General features: G+C 33.0%; 1 long non-coding RNA gene across 1 annotated transcript; it reads left to right on the top strand.

The window, feature by feature from the left end:
• Positions 1-5,067: 5,067 nt before the first annotated feature.
• Positions 5,068-10,570, top strand: LOC139501097 (uncharacterized). The gene is made up of 3 exons (XR_011658458.1): positions 5,068-5,226; positions 8,341-8,463; positions 10,389-10,570. It is a non-coding gene; the product is annotated as an uncharacterized lncRNA (long non-coding RNA).
• Positions 10,571-17,623: the final 7,053 nt, after the last annotated feature.

Here is a 17,623-nt window from a genome sequence, read left to right as displayed (position 1 = left end):
AACTGTTACAATCTTATTTTATAAAGTGCTACTTCAAGTGTGATGTACACTTGCAATAAACTTATCCTGCTTTCAATCCCCCTCCTCCTCCTCGTCACGTGTGAGCAAGTGGCAGGTGGCAAAAGGCCAGAAGGAATATTTTTGTTATTATATAAATAAATTCTATACATCTTATATGCCTCATGACTTGTGTTTACCTGTTAATTTGTGCAAATGAAGAAAATAAATTTGGCGCAAAGAAATAAAAAAAAATAGGCGCTAATTAAGTGCAGATTGGCGCAAATGGAAAAAGCCGAAGCAAATATAATCTTTTCTCGTATCAAGATTTCAAGATTTTATTCATAACCTCAGACACATACTTGTGTACAAGAGGACAATAATATATACAACCATATTAAGATAATACATAGCGAGACAGGACAAACGAAACACAAATACATAGTATATTTTAAAAGACAATTAATATTAATTAGATTAAGTATTTTATGATTTTCTTCACGAAAATTGATAATTTCCTTTGAACTTGTACGTTACATATAGACAACAAGCCAGTGAATTTCTTCTTGCTTGGATTCATTACATAGTAATTTGGTACAAACTTTGATCTAAGAGCAGAAACATCAGCATTTTTACAGGTAAACAATATATGAAACTCATCCCCTATTCCCTCATTACATAATGTACATATTCTATTTTCCCTCGCGATCCCCGCCCATCTACCCGTCTCAATAGGTAACTTCAAATTCGAGCATCGAAGTTCAGATATGTTATATCTGTCCTTGGGTAATAATCGCAATAGATACGGTTCCAAACCAAACTCGAGTTTGAATTAATAAAGAATAGAATTCACCCCTATCAGATCAAATTGGTGTTTTCTTTCTTTTTTTCGTTCAGTTTCATCTAGTCCATTTGTTCATTTGACTCTGTCTCCATCACGACTAGGATGCATTTTAATTTATAATGTAAAGTCGTTCAGGTTTTTGTTTTATTATATAAAAAAAAAGAAGATATAGCATGATTGCCAATGAGACAACTCTCTAAAAGAGACAAAGTGACACCGGAATTAACTATTAAAAAAAAACCTTTAACAGATCACGGTACGCTGACGGTACAGATGTCTGTAAATTCAGAAATTAATGCGAGGTTTTTATTATTGCGACAATAATTAAGACTCGCATTTTGAAGTATTGCGTTTGAATTTTTTCTTAATCGTTGTAATCAAAATCTCATTTCAGGCTATAATGACACTCATCGCATTTAATATTTAACAATTGCACGCAACAAATTTACATTCAAAAGACTATGAATTTGATGTATGTTTGACAAGATTAGTTCGTTTAAGTTGCTAAAAATTCTATAACTAGTGTATTATTCTCCCAAGTTTATTTGAAAAGGTATAATTCCTCTATACAAATGGCAAAATCTTTCATAAAATATCCAGTAAGTTAGATAAACGTTTACCAAATCATCCCAATACAGTTTGATTTATATATTCACTTTGCTATTCCGTTCTTGCACAGTGATATAGTTCATTTTGCGTCATCCCATATTCTAGCAAAGGGAGATTATCTCAGCATCACCGTTACATTAGTAATAGCTGTCGTACATAAAATAGTAAGCTCGAACTGTATGATCCTGTGTGAATCTGATCTTTATATTAAAAGTGCATAAATGGTTCACATATGGGTCTTATTTAAACATTAAACAGTATCAAAACAAGTAGTGCATTATAATATAACCAAATAGGCATGCAAAAAAGAATCAATAGGGCAAAATATGCTTGTCTACCGTCTAATTCTAATTGCTAATATTTACTGTATAATATTGTACATAGCTCAATTCCATTCCATTCCATTCAATTTTATTTATTTTTTAATTTTCAGCAGAAAACAGTATTTCTAACAATTAAATTGAATTAATTTGATATGACGTTGACACACGGTAATCACTCTCATGTTTTTATTTACATCGATGTCAATCATCCGGTAAAGATGAATATTCATTACTACCCTCGGTAGTTAACGTCCCTCGATGGTTAACTTTAAGTGCCTACCTAGTATTTAACAAGACAGGCAGACATGTCAAACATGATTTTTATTTTAATAACAGGCGTTAAAAGCCTACCATAAGCTACGCAAGGACTTTTTGTCACTGAATCCAAGTTTAAAAAACAGCCTTCATGTTTTTGAGCATACAATAAAACCTATTCTCTTATATAGTACTAAAATTTGGGGATATTTCATTCCTTTCAAAAAACAAAAAAAACTATGACTACAAATGTAGATCAGGATTATCCTAAGATTCTTTCAGAAAGACTACGCATTGAATTTTGTAAACATTTACATGGTGTTACCAAAAGAGAAACACATTTTGCCAATCTTTCTTAACTCGGTAGATTCACTCTGTATTTTGTCATTGCAAAGTCTATGTTCAGATACTGGCACAGGCTTGACAATTTGGGATCATCTTTCCACTTCTAGAGGCGGCATATTTAGAGTCAAAATTACTACACGAGTTAAAAAAAATTCCTTCACTGTATGGATCCTTAAACTTCTTTCTAAAGAATATTAAAGGGATCAGCAATTTACATTGTTTACTATATGCTGATGATAATGTATTTTTTTGAATTTCAGCAAAAGGACTTCAGCAAACAGTATTCATACATAGCTTGTATCCAGGATAATATTTAAAAGATAGATCTTTATGCTTCAACTCGGCGTGCTTGTCTTTTAAATCTGAGTACATTCATACAATATAAACATATAACATAAATATTATTTTCAACCTGCATATGTATGTGATAGTTGCCGCAGTACATTTAGTTCTACCTTGTAATATTATCTTAGCTACAAGGCTGGCTATAAACTACTAATATTTGATCTTACTCTTAAATTCAAAGCGTGTATCATTGTAAAATATATACCTGCATATATGTATGTAATATTTGCCGCAGTACATTTAGTTCTACCTTGTAATATTATCCTGGCTACAAGCCCGTCTACAAACTACAGATATTTGATCTTACTCTTAAATTCAACGCGTGTAGCATTGTAAAATTTCTCAACCTTATTCATACTTTCTAGGTTAACACAATGTTCATTGCGACACCAATACTTAGAACAATTATCAATGATATACCGCAAGATCGTCATGCAATCGATAAAAAATAAAGACAACACGATGAAAACACCAGGCATTTGTTGATTTTCATTTTAAAATTTGGCTTAATGCGAGTTGATTAGTTTTCACTGTCTCTCCTAAATGATGGTCGTTTGGAACATATCAAAAATGTATGATTGATAATTCTTTAACTTAATTTCTGCATACCATTATCAGAGTAACGAATGAAATAATATTTTTTGTAGTAAACTTTATATATAACAACTGAGTTTATTAACATGGTTATGCATGTGCACAGTACTTTTAAAATAGCTTGATAAGAGTTCGTCTAAATACTTGAGTTACGGTCATCTGTACGATCTTTCAAAGTTACGACCATCATCCAAAATACTATAGTTGACATTACGACCATCACAAGTTAAAGTTACGACCATCATGCTCGAATTTTTGAGTGACTATTTTACGAAAATTGGAATGATTTTATGTGTCAAATTTGGTTTCAATAAGAATGCACTCACGATATATGTATATGAGACAAGCGGTTTGACTCAAATGAACCTTTTACTGTACGAAAATCGGAAAAGAAAAACTTATCCCTAGAGTTGTCTACCATATTCAGATGGTCGTAACTTTTAGTTACGACCATCCACTTACCACCAGTGAGCTTGTGACGATGTAGCCGATTGTAACGTTGCTGGACAATGCCATAAACATGATACCCATTACCACTGTGTGGACCACATGTGTACTTGTCTTAAAGACGATTTTACTGACCATCCCGAACATCCACTACATCCACTACATCCACCACATCACTGATATCGTCTTCTTATTAATGATTAAAGGTGAAAGTGATTGTCTGCTTTTATTTTATTTCAACGTGGGTACATAAAAGAATAAAGGGCTTAATAAGCTCGTTTCAATTATGGGTAAATGTTGTGTTTATGGGGCAATTGATTTAATATGGGAGGATCGAGTTGGGGTTCTGATTGACCATTTATTTTCATCGGTTGCTACGCATGCTTATTGTTTTTGTGTGACTTTGCCGAGAAAAAAAAAACCTTTTCATTTTTGTACCATTTATTTTAGGCCCGATCTTTCCTGCATTTTGTGTTGCAGAATATTCGTTTTCATCCTGTCTTGTGCAAAGTTTCATTTTCAAAATCCTCCTGGTCCCCGGAAAATCAAATGGTCGTCCCCTTGCATGTATGTCATTTGCTTACAGTCTTTTTACTTGAAGTATAGCCACAATCTCGATTTATTCATATAAACAAGGGGTATGCAAATAAGAAAGAGCATGTCTTCTATAAAATCGAAAATAAAACAAATAAAGCAAAATCATCAATGTGTGTTAAATTGAGGAAAACTTTTACAGCTGTCTGCAAGTATGTTAACAATGACATCCACTGATCCACATATCAAGAAGATGGTTGATCAACTCTAAAAATATAAAAGGTCCTACAATAAAACCTTGCCGCTATACCTTAGATTTAATTGATCATATTATTTTCATTTAACCAGTTTGATAATACTGTATAATGTAACACGTGCATTCGTAAAAAGCATCGTATATTTTTATATATATTATTGTTCGTCACATCTTATAAATTAAAAAAAAACATTAATTTCGTTTTCTCTATATATTAATTCTATCTTTCGACTTCGTTGAACATGCTCTTGGCTTTGAATTCCCACAAGCTAGAGCAATAAAGGCATACATTATACCCTTGTTTTTGTCAAAACGGTAATCATGTTATTTTCACTCTCTATAACGATTGCGTAGTTTATACAGTGGCGGATCCGCCAGGATGGGACTTAGAAAGCGTACAGTCACCCTGTGATGGTTGAAACAAATTTTTCTAACGATCCATTTGAAATCAATATTGTTTCGTGTCGTACTAGAAGTACTTGTGAAATCAAAACTGTTTCGTGTCGCATTAGAAGTACTTGTAAAGTCTTATAGAGATAACAGATAACTTATCTTGTATTCGTGAATATATAAACTGAATATTCTAAAAAGTGGGACGGTTCTTTCAAAGTCACCTGTTGATCACGAATCTGGGAAAATGAATAACCTTCTGGCCTTTGCTGTTGTTCTGTCTGTGGGTGAGTAAATCATTTTCATAATAGAGAAACATGTAGTTACTGATAAATTTAATATGCATACACCGTTTTTAGAACAAATTAATTAGTAAGGGTAACTATTGATGCATGATGGACTTGGTAATGCTGGCTTTATTTTATACCTCACGTGACCCTGTTTCTTATTAATCCCACATACTAAGCTTAATTTTTAACTTGCTAGTTCATAAGGTCATGTAGTCCGAGATAACTCTGACGTCAATCGACTCTTTTGCCAGACAAGCTGGGCCGTGGGATGTCAGAGCTTGCCCCATATCTAAAAGTGGATACTTGCCCGTCCAAAATAGATGCGCTGCTTCTTCTTGCTTGCATTTCCTATCACGATTTTCTTGATAGAGGGTTGCTGCTCACAAGGAAGCTATTAAACAAAGAGTTCCAAATGGTTAAGTTGAAATCATCCCTTCGTAATTTTTACGGACGCCATCACGAGTTGGTTGACCGTTATGGAATAACCGTTTCACAAATGATATCGGATATGTTCCTTATGTCGTAACTACAATCCCCTTCCCTTTTATGAATGTGACCTACCGAATTACACTATTTACCGGATTTGTTATCACATAAGCAACACGACGGGTGCCACATGTGGAGCAGGATCTGCTTACCCTTCCGGAGAACCTGAAATCACCCCGAGTTTTTTGTCGGGGTTCGTGTTGTTTATTCTTTGGTTTTCTGTGTTTTGTCATGTGTGCTGTTGTTTGTTTATCTTTTTCATTTTTAGCCATGACGTTGTAAGTTTGTTTTAGATTTATGAGTTTGACTGTCCCTTTGGTATCTTTCGTCCCTCTTCTTCGCTTCTGGTGCAAACTAATGGCCTTGCAATTATATAAATCGAGTATCAATTTGTTCATTTGTCATCTATTTCTTCATTTATGTAAGTTTCATCTACCTATAGCTACGCCCTTAATTTTAATGTTTTTGCTTGAGATTATGGATCAGTAGTGAATGGCGTACTTTGTCAACAGCCTTGGAGAAGTCTTTGACTAAGCAATATGTTTGCTTTCCTTCATTTTTTTGTCAAGCCTATGATTTTTGTCGCAGAAAGCTCGACATAGGGATAGTGATCCGGCGACGGTGGCTACAACGGCGGCGTTAGCTAACTTCTTAAACGCTTTATATTGTAGAAGGTGGAAATCCTGGATGCTTCATACGTTGTATATAGATGCCTCATGTTACGAAGTTTCCGTCAGTCACATGTCAAATGTCCTTGAGCTCATTTTCATTGTTCAGTGACTACTTCAAAATAAGTTAAGATTTTTTCGTAATGTTAAATTCTCTCTTATAATGAGTAACTTTATTTGGTACATGTATGTGCGTACCTTGCAAGGTCCTCATGCCTGTCGGGCAGTTTTCATTTGACCTGGCCCTCATTTCATGGATCAGTGAACAAGGTTACGTTTTGGTGAGAGAACATGTCCAACTGGCAGGTGTCATCTGACCTGGACCTCATTTTCATGGTTCAGTGGTTATAGATACGTTTTTGTGTTTTGGTTTGTTTTTCTTATACTGTATGCAATAAGTCTACTTTATTTGGTGTATGGAATGATTGTAAGGTGTACATGTCTAGCTGGCAGGTGTCATCTGACCTTGACCTCATTTTCATGGTTCAGTGGTCAAAGTTAAGTTTTTGAGTTTTGGTCTTTTTTTCTAATACTATATGCAATAGGTCAATTGTATTTGGTGTATGGAATCTATATGTCAATCACGCAGGTTTTATTTGACCTTGGCCTCATTTTCACGGTTCATTGCTCAGTGTAACCTTTTTGTGTTTTGGTCTGTTTTTCTAATGCTATATGCAAAATGTCAACTATATTTGATGTGTGGAAATATTTTATGATCTTTATGTCAGTCGCGCAGGTTTTATTTGACCTTGACCTCATTTAACGGTTTATTGCTCAGTTCTAAGTGTTTGTGGTTTGGTCTGTTTTTCTTAAACTATAAGCAATTATAGGTCAACTATATTTGTTGTGTGGAAGAATTGTTACCTTTATATGTCTGCCTGGCATAGTTCATCTGACCTTAATCTCATTTCCATATGGTTCATTGGTCAACGTTTTGTTTTATTGGTTAATCTTTAATTTATGTGACAGTTGTAATAAAGCTTTATAATTAGGACTATCAACATAATATCAATGATTAGTAAAGAAGGCGACACATTTCAGCATGTGCACTCTTGTGTTTGTGTGATATCATATATGAACTCGGAACCCATGCTGCATAGGATGTAGGATATTATGTTTGTCTGCGTGAGCCATGATGTTGCTGGTAATTATGTAGTTCATGCTTGTGTAGGCTATACACGTTAAAGATACTGGGCGGTAATTTACTTTCGACCTTTTTTAAAGATAGGACCTACGTTGGCCATTTTCCAGTGTATTGTTAATTCTCCAGATTCATATGACTTTTGAAAGATTATACTGAATATTGGTGCTACATGAACTCACCAGATCGAGGCTTTACACAAATAATGTATAGACAATTCCCCCAATCGACAACAATCTGAACTAATAAGATGATAAGTAAACCATATAAGCAAAAATATCAACCAGTGCACCTACAACTGGTTTAGTGTCAAGAAATCAGGAGCAGTTTTCGAAAATCCTTGTCTTTTAAGGATGAAGTCAGGGGAATTTAAATAAAATAAGCTAAAATATTGAAAGTTATGGGGTTCCGTTTCGAGATATTTGATTTAAAAAAAAATCATGTAAAAGGCTAACCCGGACTTTTATTTTATATTACAAGAGCATCGGCATTATTTGCGTCTCAAATCATAAGAAAAGAAAAAGAGACTCTGCTTTAAATTTGGTAATGCTTTTTTATGATATTTTGAAGTTTTCTATAAATTGAGTGCTATAGGGAAAAATATTTTAGCCTGTATCGTAGAAAAAAACACAAGGAGTCTAAACATCTGACAAAAGTTCCTAAACCTGAAATGACACCATCCTCAACTGTACGGGTTAATCATTGAAACATGAAAATGTTGGTAATTGTAGCAAATAAAGTTTAAATTATTATTTTATTTTTTAGCAGGGTGTAGATGTATTCTGATAGATACCTTTTTCTTTACATTTTGTATAGGAGCCGTCTTGGTTTTTTCTGAGAGATGCCACCACTATCATGAGTGCACGGACACACAATGTACTGGAAATAACACTCATATAATATGTCAACATGACGCATGTACATGTGTCTCTCATATTTGTGAGTATAACACTATAGACTTGTAACATGAAGCAATAGTATATTCCACTACCATTGCTTATAATGTCTATATAAATAGACTTTTTACAGCAAAATGACTTGAGTGTGTAGGTAAAGGTAATGTAAGCTGAACCGTGAAATCATTACAAGGTTAACTAAACTACCCTTCTTTCAGAGTAGATTAGTCCTACAGACAGATAGATTGGTTATCTGAAGGATTAATCTACTCTTAGAGGAGGGTAGTATACCTAACCTAATAATAACTTCATGGTTCAGCTAGCAAGCAAGTTAACCAAAGATATTACATTTACTTACACACTCAATGCATTTTGCTGTAATAGAAAAGATAATCAATGGTCTATAATATTAACTTGGTACTTGAGACGTTGTGCGGTTCGATTTATCAACATGAGACTCATTCGTAATGCTCTATTTTAAGGCCAAATCAATTACGAACGTGAAGCGCAAAATATATATAATTTTGGTTTACATCTGGCCTCACGGTCAAAAATCTTTCGAGCATGATTTTTGTGCTACGAGCACTGAGCAAAGTTTTTTATGCCTTCAAGGCCTGATCTTTCATCAAACACATGATTGCTTATTCGATATGGACACACTTTACATCGATTGGCTTTTGTTATGTTCAGAAAAACAAATGAGGTTCAAACCTAGGTTCTTTTTCCTTATTTTCTTCAATTAACTGTTTGATATTAGAATATGATCTCAAATTGAGTATACATTACAGACTACTAACAGGCCATGCTTCATCATATAAATATTGTTTCGAAAATTAAATGATCGTCCTCTAAACTGTTTACTTAAAAAACGATGTTGTATGATAACTACAATTGACGAGCATCTTGTCTGACAACCAAAATATACTTATACATAGAAGTGTACAACTTATCATTTATCAGCAAAACGTTCGGATTTTTGCAATTCAACCAGAGTAAAAGGCGATATAGTATAACAGCCATTCATATTGACATACAAGTGCAATGATATATATATAAAGTATCAAATTGATGACATAAAATAGACGCAACGTCTGAAAGTGTTAATACCTTATCCGGAACATTTGACATAATGACACTATTCCTGTTTTATCAAAACTATTTTTTGGGGATTGAAAAAAAAAGAGGAAAAATAGAATAATTATGTCTTTGTTATAAATCAGATAATAGTCCTGTTATATCTTTGTGGATGACACTAAAGGTATGAGAAGACTACCTCTTATACTCATAAATTCGTATCATGACAGTCGTCATATTTATTTATATTTTGTTTTTAATCTGGAAAAACATAAGGCTACTTTTAATTTTGCTTGAATTATGATTTATAAAATGTACTTTTACATATCTTATTCGGGCATATAATCAATTTACTTGTGTGACGGTCTAAATAGCAAAACAATTGTTTTCCTTTTAACGTGTTCACATGTATATAGGAAGATGTAGTATGAGTTCAAATGAAACAACTCTCCATCCAAATAACAATTTATAAAAGTAAACCAGTTTAGGTCAATGTACGGCCCTCAACACGGAGCCTTGGCTCAAACATACATGTAAAGACTAGTATTCAATCTCTGACTTACAAGTTCAGTATAATCGAAGGTGTCATATAACCACCCTATAACCTCGTTGGTATTATCAAAACGTGTCGTTATCTGATGTCATACAATTTCACAGTGTTATCAATGGCATGTCTCACTCTGAATTTATGTCATGGATATTCATAACAGTAACTGATAAACCAGTTTCAATCCACCATTTTTTTCATTTGATAATGCCTGTACTAAGTCAGGAATATGACTGTTATTGTCCAATCGTTTGATGTGTTTTATCATTTGATTTTGCCATGTGATGATGGACTTTCCATTTTGAATTTTCCTCGGAGTTCAGTATTTTTGTGATTTTTTTTTACAGCTTGTGACGATGTAGCGGATTGTAACGACGCTGGACAATGCCATAAACGTGATACCCATTATCACTGCGTAGACCATATGTGTGCTTGTCTTCACGACGACTTTATTGACCATCCAGAACATCCACCACATCCACCACATCCATGATATCGTCTACTTCTTAATGATTAAACGTGAAAATGATGGTTTGTTTTTATTTTATTTCAACTTGGGTACATACAAGATTAAAGGGTTTAATACGCTCGTTCAGATATGAGTAAATAAATAAAAAAAGAAAAGATGTGGTATCATTGCCAATGAGACACTCTGAACAATAGACCAAATGACACAGATATTAACAACTATAGATCACTGTACGGCCTTCAACAATGAGCAAATCCCATACCGCATAGTCAGCTGTAAAAGGCCCCAAAATGTCAAAGGTAAAACAGTTCAAGCGTGAAAACTAACGGCCTTATTTATGTACAATAAGGAACGAAAAAGAAATATGAAACACATAAACAAACGACAACCACTGAACTACAGGCTCCTGACTTGGGACAGACACATTCATTCATAATGCATGGCGGGGTTAAACATGTTAGCGGGATCCCAACCGTCCCCCTAACCTTGGACAGTGGTATAACAGGACAATATAAGAACGAACTATAAAAACGTTGTGTTTGTGGGGCAACCATTTTATATGGGAGGGGTGGGGTTCTGATTGTCAATTATTTTTTATCGATTGCTACGTACACTTATTGTTTTTCTGCGATTTTGCCGAGTAAAAAAGAATCATTTTTGTACCATTAATTTTAGGCCCAATCTTTCCTGAATTTTCATCCTGTTTTGCAAAGTTTCATTTTCAAAATCCTCCTGGTCCCCTGAAAATTATATGGTCGTCATTTGCTTATAGGTTTTTTTACTTGAAGTATAACTACAATCTCCATTTATTCATATAAACAAGGGGTATTCAAATAAGCAAGCGCATGTCTTTTTTAAAATCGAAAATAAAACAAATAAAACAAAACGTGTGTTAAATCCAGGAAAACTTTTACAGCTGTCTGCAAGTATTTTAACAATGACATCCACATATTAATAAGATCGTTATTCAACGTTAAATATAGAATAGGTCCTACAATATAACCTTGCTGGTATACCTTAAATTTAATAAATCATACTATTTACATTTAACCAGTATTACGTAACACGTACATTCGTAAAAAGCATCGTATGTTTGTATATGTTACAGTAAATAGATGAAATTAGGAATTACATGTAATTACTAAAATTTAGAAATTACATGTAATCCCTAATGCACTTAGTAAATACAAAAATTCCTGAAACGGCCCAGTTATTACCAGTAATAACTAATTTTAATATGAATTTTTACACATGTTTACTAACTGTTAAAACAATGTCGTAATATGGTCAGCTGATCAAAAGTTATGGTAATACCAACTATAGAAGATCAGTGGGTACTCTTAAAAAGTGATTAGCCTAAAATGTACCTTTTTGTTATAGGAGCATTAGCTACGAGATATACAAAAAAAAATATGATTTTTTTTGGATCAATCATTAATGAAAATAATATAGTGAAACTATATGTTTAGCAGTCAATCTTGTACTGGTGCACTTGCAAGTGAATTATTGCACCTCAATGAATACGTATGAATGTCACCTTCAATTCAACCCCTAGCTGGAGATATGTTACCGATGTATATACTTTTGCTGTTAGTCGCAGGATCAACAAAAATGGGGAAAAAATATTAAAAATTTCCTCCAGATACTATCTTTTGACTAGTACTGTAAAAAGCTTCTGTCCAAATTTGGATAAAATCCAGGATGGTTTATGAAATCTAATAAATGTTTTAAAAAAAATGCAGAGTGTATGTAAAATTAAATGGGGAAAAACGAAGTCCATTTATAATTAAGGAATATACGAAAAAGGTTTTTTTACAAACTCTACATCTGTGTATTATCTTACGATCATAAACAAGCTACTGTCCAAGTTTGGTAGAAATCCAGGATATTTTGAGAAAGTAATTAAAATTCTAAAATCTTTAACCACAATGTGATTGTAATGTTAACTGACATAAAAAGTAAGTCCATTTATAAGTAAAATACGGAAAAATGTATTTTATTTTTACAAAAATTACTTCTTGAAAATTATCTTATGATCATAAACAAGCTTTTGTTCAAGTTTGGTAGAAATCCAGGATAATTTAAGAAAGTTATCAAAATGTAAAGAACTTTAACCACAGAGTGAATATATGTGGACGCTACAGACGACATAATGGTTTGCTATGTCTCGCTTTTGCGACAATAGTCGCTGTTTCGACAAAAAGAAACAGAATGACAACATTGAAATTAAAACAAAAAGGATGGACCAATTAGTTGACTTATACGATCCACAAAAAGATGATTCTTATACAAGTAAAAACTGTAACGTGTAACCGGGTGCTCAATGGATCTGTATCTGAATAAATCAAGATTTCAAGTATTCAACTCAATTTTTCACCACAACCAGTTGTCCTATTCAAAACAATCAACACATCCATAAAAGGATTTACAACGAAAAATATATACACAGCAAAATGCACATAAATCAAAATTCAAGGCGAAGTTTCTCATTTACAATATATAAACACACTGTATCATTACAAAATATATACACAATGTCACTATGCAATCACTTTGCAACATATATCAGATCGATTTATTCACAATGTCACTAACAGATTACTATGCAACATGCATACGGCCCTTTGTTACACCATGTCACCAACAGAATTACTTTGCAACATGCATCAAGCAAGTATCACACAAAACGTATGAACACAAAATCACATATATACAACTTCTATTTACAATGCTCACCAATATGTAGTATCACCTTGTTAGTGAGCTACCATTTGATTTTTATGGGGGGGGGGGGGGGGGGGGGGGGGGGGGGGGGCTAGAATGAGTTTTGAAAAAAATAGGCAGGACAGGAGTTTTGAGTAAAAAAAACAGGCAGGATGAGACACTTTGCAAAAAAAAAGGCAGGATGACAATTTAGGTAAAAAAAAGTCAGGATAAACTAATAAAAAAAAGGCAGGACCGAATAGAGTGAAAAATAAAAAGGCAGGACAGATATTACAACTAAAAAAAAATGCAGGACAAAATTTTGTCCCCCCATAAAAATCAAATGGTAGCCCCCTTAGTCTGCAACTAACCACAATAACACAATGACACAATTACACTTGCACAATGTTTCAATTCACAAGGAATATTATATGTTATTCAGGTCTCAGACAGGGTATATACTGTGACATTCCCGGCTTAGAGTTTATATATAAGCCCTAAGCCGGGAATGTCATAGTATATACCCTTTCTGAGACCTGAATTACACATATATTACGGATTACCCCTGACTTAATGTTATTTTCCAGTGCAGGTATTTGTTGACAACACATATATATTGAAAAACCCAACCTGATATGTTCGGCATACGTGAAGGATTTTCTAATTTGCTGTGAACATAATTTTATCGTGTATGTAATAATTCATAATAATACTTTTAACATTAAATTTAAGTATTAAAAGTGTAAATTGCGTGATTTTGTATCAAAAATGTATTATTGACTTAAGCACGTCATTATTTTACCTCTGTGAGCCTCTGACAGTCTGATAGCTTTTGACTACGTCACATAGTAACCGGTGTTGTGATGACGTTTTTGAGGTTCCAATTGGGGACAAAAGCGTCGTATATACCCCGGCAGTTTCCTGAATATATACTGACATCTCTGTGTTGTTATCCAATAACAAACCTCGACACATTTGTAATCCGTAATATATATATAAACACAGCTGAACTCACGCACTAACTATCCCTTTGAGTTCCCACACAATGAATATTCTCCAAACTGGTAAGGTTTAACACAGTGCATGTTCACTAATACACTTGCGCAATACTACAACTTGCAACACCAGCAAGTATACATCTTGTATTCTCACTAATACAAATCTATGAAGTATTCACACTTCCACATAGTACAACTTGCAACACCAGCTAGTATACATCTTGTATTCTCACTAATACAAATCTATGAAGTATTCACACTTCCACATGGTACAACTTGCAACACCAGCAAGTATACACCTTGTTTTCTCATTAATACAATAAGTACTTATTTATATCAGATTCATTTTATACATTGTATCGCAATCGCTATTGCAATATCTACATATAAATCTGAACACTATTTATATATCCTTTGGAATCACTTAATTCACTCTACTTACCAGTTGGAAAATAATCCCTGATGTTATCACCTCAACGGTCCACATATAACTGACAAAGTTTCTCTGTCTTGAGCTGGTTTATACTACCATATGGAACGGTCCATTATACTTGAAGGGGTGAAAATAAAGACTATACCTACGTTAGGGGTGGTTTAAGTAATACATGGTGCTCCAACTATGGAGAAACTAATGTACATATAGAAACACAATTAACAGGGAAAGACAACTGGTATTTCACATCAAAACAAATGAACTATGACCGATTTTCGTTACAGAACGATGATAAAATTTTGCCTGATTAAGATTTTGATTTAAAGAAATTATGAGATTTTAAGTACTATCAAGATTATTCATCCAAATTTGGCATTATCGAATGTCTATCAGCAAAAAGAGGTATAAACTTCTCACAATTTAATGCATTTCTCAACAGTGGATTTGTATCGTTGTCTTGCATGCTGAAAATGATGTTAGGGAGTTCCAAAACTGTTCAAACTTCAGTTACAAACACTAAATAGTATACACTTTTGCCGTATATGCCGTAATCCTTAATTAAGTAAGGGAGCTACCATTTGATTTTTATGGGGGGGCTAGGATGAAAAATTTTGTCCTGCATTTTTTTTTAGTTGTAATCTCTGTCCTGCCTTTTTATTTTTCACTCTGTTTGGTCCTGCATTTTTTTTTATTAGTTTATCCTGACTTTTTTTACCTAAATTGTCATCTTGCCTTTTTTTTTTGCAAAGTGTCTCATCCTGCCTTTTTTTTTTACTCAAAACTCCTGTCCTGCCTATTTTTTTCAAATTTCATCCTAGCCCCCCCCCCCCCCCCCCCCCCCCCCATAAAAAATCAAATGGTAGCTCCCTAAGCCCTAAAATATATAACCTTTTATTTTCTTATTTGGTATCTTGAATTATATCTTTAATTCTATAACAAAAATATCAAGTTAATAATAATTTTGTATTCCGTAAGCAAATATAAAGCTCATAGGATTAAATACATACAAAAATTATACAGTTTACAATACATATACAGCATTAATATATAGCGGAGTTTGGCATACAATTTACATTGGTAATAAAGGTACATTTAACAAAAACATTAGTGTTACGAGTTTTCTCTGCCTCAGATTATTTAATTCTTTAATATTTTTTACAGATAGTAATTGAACTAATTTGAAGGTAGATGGGTTTCTATAATAATATACCTTAATATATTTACTTCTGACATTTACATATTTATCACACTCTAATATAAAATGATTTTCAACTTCGATTACTTTCTTATTACTCATATTACAAACACGCTCATTTCTGGAAATATTAAAGTATCTTCCAGTTTCTACATTAAGTGAATGTGAATTGATTCTATATTTAGTTACATATGACTGGTATAAACTGTTCAATGGTCGATTCAAATAAAATTGCAAAGTATGTCCATCATGTATATATTGATATAAATTACATTTCGAAGTGTTTTCAATAAATGACAAGCCTTCAGCTATATCACTATCAACAATTCTTTTTTTAAATTCATGCAAAAATAAATTGACTATTTCCAACACTTTGTGCTAACCATATATAATCAAATCCATACCTGTTTAGTATGTCTCTTATTTTACAACTCCAATTGAGTTTATCATTCCCTTTAACAAAACTAGATTCGTACATGTCTCCATAAATACTATTCAATATACAATTATTAGATTCTAATAACTTCAACCAGTAACGTACCATTCTTACATATCTATTTACATACAATTGTAAACGCCCAAGTTCAATATACACCATATGGTTTACAGTCGTTTTTCTCACTTTCAAAATTCTTTTTAAATAGTACAAATGAAGCGTTTCTATATATATTAACTCCTTTATGGAAATCCCATATTTCACAACCATAATTCACAATACTTGTTACATATGTATCAAATAAGGATATCAAAGGCTCAGTGTTATAACAATCATCATAAATCTTACTCAATAAACAAAATGTAGCCTTTCTACCCTGTTCAGATAGTGTTTTCTGCGTTACAGTAAAAGTACCGTTATAGTTTAATAACAAACCAAGATATACAAACTGATCACACATTTCTATCATTTTACCATTCAAATACCATTTTTCGTTCTATTTCAGTACACCTTTGTTACGAAAAACAACTATTTTGGTTTTTCCTAAATTAATGTCAAGACCATTCTCAGAACTATAATTTACAGTGACTATCATTTTATGTAATACTTTCACTGAAGAGAACTGTATCATCATCATACATAAAAAAATAAAGATTTAACAGTTTTACTACATATGGTTCTATTCCTTGATAAATTAACTCAATTTCTATGTCATTTACATAAATTGCATATAAAAATGGTGATAATGATTTGCCTTGCATAAGGCCAAGATTACAATGAAAGAAATCTGAAAATTCACCATCTAATTTAACACAAGTTTTTAACATAGAATACATTGATTTTTAAATAAGATTCAGTCCACTAATACCGCATTTTAACATTTTTTGCCATAAAACATAATGTGACACACTGTCGAAAGCTTTGACAAAATCAATAAAACAACAATAGAGACGTTTTCCTTTACGTAAACTTTTTGATACAATACAATGAAGGGGAAAAATCGCGTCGTGTGTACCATATCCAGGGACAAATCCATACTGCGCGTCAGTCAATATACTGTATTCTTTGAACCACTTTAATAGTCTTGTATTAATGACAGAAGTAAACAATTTCCCAACAGGAGAGACACAAGCGAAATTCCTCTGTAATTTCCTGTATCATCAACTTGACCTTTTTAAATAGCGGAACTAAAACACTCTTGACTCATATTTCAGGAAACCAACCGGTAATAAGTATTACGTTAAAAAGTTTACATAACAGTGGCAGTAGGGCTAATTTACACTCCTTCAGTAAATAGCTTTAAAAATGACCAAACAAATCAGTGAATACCAGTAATCACTGAAACAAC

Source organism: Mytilus edulis, chromosome 13, assembly GCF_963676685.1.
Source record: "Mytilus edulis chromosome 13, xbMytEdul2.2, whole genome shotgun sequence".
NCBI classification, from domain to species: domain Eukaryota; kingdom Metazoa; phylum Mollusca; class Bivalvia; order Mytilida; family Mytilidae; genus Mytilus; species Mytilus edulis.
The sequence above is the reverse complement of the archived record's forward strand: the minus strand, read 5'-3'. Positions and strand labels throughout refer to the sequence as shown.